The sequence below is a fragment of the Alnus glutinosa genome, chromosome 13 (genome assembly GCF_958979055.1).
Source record: "Alnus glutinosa chromosome 13, dhAlnGlut1.1, whole genome shotgun sequence".
Lineage (NCBI taxonomy): Eukaryota > Viridiplantae > Streptophyta > Magnoliopsida > Fagales > Betulaceae > Alnus > Alnus glutinosa.
This window is the reverse complement of record NC_084898.1, coordinates 24,477,568-24,485,722: the sequence shown is the minus strand read 5'-3', so window position 1 is coordinate 24,485,722 and position 8,155 is coordinate 24,477,568.

Below are 8,155 nucleotides of genomic sequence, written 5' to 3'. Positions count from 1 at the left end.
ACTCCCCGTAGGCCACGCCAACCACAGCACGTACGTAGTCTACTCCGTAATAATGAAATCTTTGTCGATCACGATTTAAAACTCTTGATGTTTCTGCGCTCCTACAGTTATATATGGCTGCTCTTTTGGCGCTTACAAGTAATTAAACAAATAATACATTTGAAGACCTTCCTTTTCAAATCGATAGCGAAATTGTCGGATTTGCACTAAAAAAAAATCTTTAGTTCCCATCAGAATACTTATTTTCTTAAGGAAAAGTAAAGAGTATCCAAAACAAGTGGAGAACAAATTAAACAGAAGTAATTAGTTTTTTTTTTTTTTTTTGAAAGGAACAGAAGTAATTAGTTAGGCAAAACTAAATATATGGTTCAAGTAAAAGGATATTTTTTTTTTTACCTTGATATCCTTTCTTTGGAATCTTTATATATGAATCTAGCTTGCAATCCAAATGAAAAACTGAAAAAACAAAAAGTTAAAATAAGATACATATAAACTGACAAAGTTTTTTTTTTAAAATTCTTTAAATTAGATTGGAAGAAATTTCTCTAATGTCTATTAAATTTAAGGGTGTCAATTCGTGTTCGCGTCTCGTGTCGAGACATATGTATAAGACTATATAGGTCAATTCTAACTTGTTCTATTTAATTAAACGGGTCAAACTCTTCAACCCTTATCCACTAATTAATTTTGTATTAGATTTGTGTTGAGTTCACAGATCATACCAAAAATTGTTTGTTATTATGTCGCGTAAGTGTCGGGTTCGCGGACGTGTCGAATAATGGGTATAAGACTATATTGAAGTGAACTCTAACCTAACGCGAATAATGGGTTCGCGTCTCGTGTCGAGACATATGTATAAGACTATATAGGTCAATTCTAACTCGTTCTATTTAATTAAACGGGTCAAACTCTTCAACCCTTATCCACTAATTAATTTTGTATTAGATTTGTGTTGAGTTCGCAGATCATACCAAAAATTGTTTGTTATTATGTCGCGTAAGTGTCGGGTTCGCGGACGTGTCGAATAATGGGTATAAGACTATATTGAAGTGAACTCTAACCTTACGTTTGAAGTGATCGAACCCTAACTTAACCCGTTTAATTAAACAGGTCAGACTCCTCAACCTTCACCATTTAATTTCATGTCAGGTTTATGAGTCATGTAAAAAATTATCAACTCTAATTATATTGATATCAATCCTTAAAATATGTCATTTATATATATATATATATATATATATATATATATATATATATGAAATGAGATGAATTCCCTCGCTTACCTCTTAAAAACGAACTTGATAGATTTTTTTTTTTAAAAAAAAAAAAAAAAAAAAAAAAAAAAAAAAAAAACCGAACTTGACAGGATATGTTATGAAATGACGTGCATGCATGCACATAAATGCATGGTAATGAGGATGCATGCATGGTAAATGAGGCCTATACACACATAGGGTTACAAGAATACACAAGTCTTTAACCTAATTTTTGGCGTTTTATGTACATGCCGACATCGTTCACTTATTGCATGCATGTTCTCCAAACAGGATAGTCTTTCATTCCTATGTGCAAGTTCAAACCTGTCCCAACAGCCGACAGTCTTAGTACTATGGCCAAACACACTATTTTTTTCCTCCCCGACTGGATTGTAAATACATATGATCCACTGTAGTATATATATAAACACCAACCACTTCCCACATCTTGCTTTTGAGACTATTAACTCTTACCATTATAATTGTTAGAGCTGTTTTTTTCGTGTTAAATACCGATTGATCCACGCACCTACAAAAGAAAATAAGTAAAAGAGCTTGTCGGAGTGGGCCAGTAGAAGATAATTTTGATATTTAAGTTAGATAATATTTAAAGAAGAACAAAGATAAAAAGAAACAAGAGTAAGTACATTTGAAAGAAACGAATTAAAGTCTCTTTTTATCCTGACCTATCTCCTCTATTTATAATGATGATGTCTCAATTGTTTTTTGCCGGTCGTTCCACAAATGACCATTTTTGGAGTATCTTGTCCCACTTTTTCTCATTTTTCATCGTGCTTTATATTTGGGAATCAGGAGGCCGGTGGCCATTGCAATTGTCTAGGTAGAACAAAAGTGGTGAGAGAGTGGATTCTGTGCGCCAATAATTCAGTGATCTCGAGTTGATGGGTTCATACGCCGGCGGTCGAGATGGGCTTTTTGGTTTTAGGACCACCAATAGCGAAAGTTTTGTATGAAAGACCACCTTTGATCTCAAGTTTAGTTTCATTTTATTATATATAACAAATAATTAAAATCAAATTTCAGAATAAGGATGAATTTGGGAATCAATTAAGATTGGGTTAATTGTCTTTATCTAAGGGCAAGAGCCGAGAAAATCAAGCAACCAAGACAAAATAAAAGTGGTCTAGTGGCTAATTAATTAGGCCACGGCTATATTCCTATTAGGTCTAGCTGGTGGGGTACTGCATCACCATTTAAGAAAAGGAAAGGCTTGCCAAATCGTAATTATCTTATACATCTATTTTTGTCTTACATAAATCTGGACGGGCCTACTTGCTTCGGGAGGTTCAAAGAAATTTAGCTAAAGTTGATCTCAAATCTATCCCTATTGCTAACTGTTGCACTCAATAAAGAATCACTCATAACATCAAAGAAAACAACACTTTAAAAGGAAAAAAAAAAAAAAATTAAAGTTAGTATATATATAGGAGGATAATTAAGCAAACACATCTCGGAACTAATCAACCCCGTTATCATTATTGTAATTATTATCGCCATTATTATTATTATTGTACTATGTTAAATCATCAATTATATGAAATAAACACATTTCAATATTTTAACTGAAATGAAAGGTTGTAAATCGTGGAGTACTCACCGATCGAGTTAAGATTCGAACCCATATAAGTGTTTAATTAATATTTTAACTTATTTAATTATATGCAACCTACATAGATTAATTAGCTAGGCTGGGATTGGCATTTCTTAGTTGGATCGATCCGTCGTCGATCTCTTGGAATCGTTTATGGAAGACGACGACGTAAAGCATAATTACGTGGAATGGAGTTTGTTTCCACCAGCTGCTTGCGTTTGACCCGATTCATCAAATATTTGTGCCGTGTCATTGAAGCATTAATAATATTCAAACAAACATCTCTTGAATTAACCCGATCTAATTGGAACATCGATCTTTTGGGTTAATGGGTTTAGGGAGGCTAGGGACAAATTTGGAGATGTTGATCGAGTGATTAAAGCCACTAATTGTACATGTAGGGACCATGCATGCATTAAGGCATACCAATATTGATTTTTCTTGTTTCGTTGGGTCTGCCTGACTGACTCATGACCCCTAATGAGTCATTGTTTGTCACCTACATAAGAAGATGATGATGATGATCAACTAGCTAGATCATTAGGAGGTTCTCTTGGTGGCATATATTCCAAAAGAAGTGTCGCATTAGCTAGATTGTCATATATATATATATATATATATATAACATGTTAAAGTATTAATTAAATTATTAAATTTATCTTTTCTTATTAGTTTAAGTACTTTTTAGTAACTAGGGATGGCAATTCGTATTTGCATGTCGATCGGGTTCGAATCTTGTCGAGATATGGATATAAGATTAAATATATATGTCAACCCTAAACGAGTCAGACCTTTCAACCTTAACCCACTAATTTCGTATTGGGTTCGCAAGTCGTGTCTTAAATTGTTAGCCTTATCTTTTAAAATAAGTGATGATTTAACATGGTATCAGAGTCGATGTCTGGTACTTAGTTCGAAACTTTGACTCTAGAGTTTATCCCTCATATATTTTATCAATTAAAATATTTTATGTGTTGTTTGGTTCCACACGTGAGGAGATCGAATATTAAAGTATTAATTAAATGATTAACTATTTTCTACCAACTTAAACTTTTAAAATAAGGAATTATTTACTACAACACCACCTAAGTTAGCTGCTCGCCATTCAAACATTAATTCATGCATAATTTTCCCAATTTTGTCCTGCCAAATTAATAGTAAATGCCCTGATTAACCTACTCCTAATCCTAGGCACCACCCCTAGCTATATATCCCATCCCATAATAGAGGAGACCATTTTGAAATGCTTGCCAGCAATTTCCTTATTCAATGTTTTGAATTCTCAACTTCTAACCCACATAATTGGCACCTGACCTGGAAGTAGCTAGCTAGGCTGACTATACATAACATTAAATAAAATTTATTAAAAAAAAAAAAAATAGAGAAGAAGAAGAAAACCATTATGTACTGACAAACTTTTTCAGCCTAGTTAAGCATGCATGTCAACAGCAAGAGATTTGTGAACAAAATCTAGAATAGTGTGCAGAAACCACATGGCCCTCTGGGAGTTGACAGGGAAACATGAAATCTCTTTTTCCAGCACAGTTTAAGCCATAAACAAGTAGTGGCATTGGAATGGCAGAAATTACAGCTCTAACAGTCGCAATACACAATTATAGAGAAGCCATGATTCTTGGCCGCACATACACACATGGGGGAGACTTTTTTAAAAAGAAGAATATATGTAAACCAAAAATGATGCTCCCCTTGTCAATCTGAGCTTTCTTGATTGCCATTGGGGGCATATTGTATCTTTGCTTTAACTTAATGTGATATTCTTAGCTTCTTTTATTTTTTAATGCTTAGTTATATATCACCAACATTAATTATTATAGTTCAATGTTGCCTTACCTAAATTAAACAAATAAATCAAGGAAGGTTAATTAATTCCCAATATATATATATACATGCGCGCGCCTTAATTGTGAGGATGAAATTGTTTTGGCTTACGATCTTCACCGTTAATTTTTTTTCTTTTTGCAAGGGATCGAGATCGATCTCCGGTGATATTTTTTCAATATTATTGGAGGCAAGCCAATTAAATCCGGTCTTAAATTAGGTGATTTGTGTTAGCTATAGCCACTGCTTATTAATAACTATATTTTCTTCCACGGATCCTTTTAAAGGTCGAAATGATTAATTTGTATATGTCTTGCATTATTGGGATCCTCCTTGGTAGTATCTTCAGTACTCTTTTGGATAATATATTTAAATGTGTTCTGTGTCTTTTGGTAGGCTAATAATTTAGTCTATAATTAAATGAAATAAGATTAATTAGAAAGAAGTATCATGATTAAGATCAACAGGTTGAGAGCACTTGCCATGATAATGGGATTGATTAATTTGAAAAAGGGTGTCGAAAAGTTGATGTTGAGATGAGTAGAGCCACTGAAGTTGAAAGTATTGATAGCCTTGTTTCAAGGGGAAAATGGCCGAGCTAGAAAGATTGATATCCACCAAGAAAGTTGGTTGTGGGTTGAGAGGAACGTAGGAGAATAAAGCAAGAAAAGCACATCCCATTAAGTAACCCACAAAACTTAATCTATGGTTCAAAAAAGCCTGGCGAAGAAACTCAGAAAGATGGAATTTCTTTGTCATAATTGCCGTATGTGCTTTTAGGTTAGAACCCATCTAGGATTCTTTTTCTTCCGATCCTCTTTTTTTTTTTTTTTTTTTTTTTTTTTTTTTTTTTTTTTTAACCTCTATGAACTATATACCAATAACCCATCTGAACTAATTAATAGACATGACTTTGATTCAAAGATTGTTTTTTCTTTTCCAATTGAAATTAACAAGCACCCACAAGAACATTTTTCTTATCTTTTTTTTTCTTTTTTTCTTTTTTAATTAAGTGTGGATTTATAATTCTTTAGCATCCAAACAAACCGTAAATTATGACCAGGCCGGGAAAAAGCAATATTTAATGGAAAGAAGGTTTGAGAACATGATATCACTTGAAAACCACATATTCCAAATTGAGAGATTTCTTGCAAGGGTTGAGAAATATGAGAAAAATCAATAAAAATAATAGACTACATATGTGGCCTGCTTTCAAAGTCTCTATCTGCTACTGACCCACACTTTCTTAGCCCAAATAGGCTGCCACCAGCAGATTTTTCTTTTTTCCTGATTTTTTTTCTTTTTTCTTTTTCTTCTCAAAGATGTTGGTGGAATATTACCTTGAAAGTCAAATTTAGAAAAGTCAAAACTAGGTGGTCCTTTTTAGGTTTTATTTTCCATCATATATGCTGCTGGCTGCATTATTGTTTATAAAATTGCACAATTTGTTGGGTATTGTTAGGAGGATAATCCACGGTTTAGACTTGTGTGAAACAGGTAGGATTCCATTCCAAATCCAAATCCAAATCCAAATCCAAAGAATTTACAAAAGCTATATACATTCATTTCAAATCTGACTATATAGATGTAGATATATAAATGTATGTGAAGATCTATTTATTAGAAATGCTAATTATTCATATATATATATATATATAGTAAATTGTATACGCTCGACTAGGGTTAGGTTGGCCGTGCGATCAAATGCATTATCACTATATATTAAACTATTGAATCTTCCTTATATGTTAATAGATCTACTCGATCTATATATATTAATTGTGGAGTACCCCGAATGTAAAAAGTCATGTAAGGCAGCGCTCGTCTGCCTTTGGGCAGCTAGGCTTAGGCTCACCGAGCAGTATACGTACACAAGCTTGTTTACATTTTTTTACTTTCATTTTGCTCGTATGTATACTCTCATTAAGTTAAGCACCGGAGGCGGCTTCGCCGTCACTTCCGGCTTATCACTCTTTGATGTTCCACGTGCGGGATCACTGTATCAAATACTTTGAAGTGGCACAAGATGTTCACAATTTCTGCAGGGAAAAGAAAGTGATTATGAGTACAATTAGAAGGAAAAGAAATTCGTCTGGGCTGAGCAAAGTTGGCCCATTACTTGACGACTGGGCTTATTTAGCCCAGGAAGATTTGTTGGGCCAGAAGTGTTTGAGCTTGTTATCAAAGGAATCCTCTTTTGGGCTCCACTCGCGGAAATTACCAAAATGACTCTCCTTTCTTTTTATCTTTTTTTTTTTTTTTTTCCTTTTCTTTTCTTTAAATCAATAATAGAAAGGCAATGTTATAAAGTTGAAAATCAATTGCATTTTATATTTATTATAGAATTCGAATATGAAAATGGTGGTTTATCACTTTTTAATTTGGGTGTACTTAGAGCTACTACAACTTTTATTATAAATCTCCTACAAACTGACGTAGCAGTTCACGTGATACTTACCACATCAGTCAATAAAACAATTAAATTTTTAATTGTGGTTGTCGTGACAGTGTCACGTAGACTTTCACGTCAGTTTGTAAGTCCATGTGACAATTGTCACATCAACCACTAAACAATTAAATTTGATTATTGTTGACGAGACAGTGTCATGTGGACTACCCCGTTAGTTTATAATAAGTTTGTAGTAAAAGCTCTTAGTACCCAAATATTTTCTTTTTAATATTCCCACTTCTCTCATATGGTAGGTGTTATGGGCTTATATTTGAGAACTTGTTTTAGGTCTAGAAACAAAGAAAACTCCATGATCAAGTTTTCTGAAATCCCATCGTAAAAGAGAAATCAAAGAAAAATATCAGAAGCTGGGACCAAAATATCATTTTTTTAATACAAAATCTCAAATGATTTCAACTTTTTTATATAAAATTATGCATAAATATATAAATTTCCTTATAATTAATTTATTTTATTTGTATCAAGATCTCATTCAAATCAAACTTGACCAGATTCGGATCTCTCATTTTGATCCATTGACAGCTTGCAATATACAATCGTTAATTCTTCGAAGTGACATAATTTTAGGCTAAACGTGTATGTCACATAATATGACCTATTAGCAAATGATGTCTTTTAGGTTCCACATAATTAACCAATCAAACTGTAGAAAAAGGACCAATTCAAATTTTATTTTATTTTTTCCTATTTGAGGTCAATTTTCATTAACAGTTTCCGTTTAGTTTAGCAGTTTTAAAAAAAGTGGTTTCAAAATGCAGTTAAAGAGAATAAAATTTTAAAAAACACAAGCATCTGATAAAATTTATAAAAGATGTAAAAGAATGCCGGGCGACGATGCAATTCGCCCTTCAAATTGTACGTTTTTAAAACACACTTTGATTGAGAAATAAGTGAATTTTTTCACGTTTTTAAACCACCATTTTTTTTAATCGCACTCTCAGTCGAGACTTACGATTTTGTTTAAAAACTGAGTTTTTG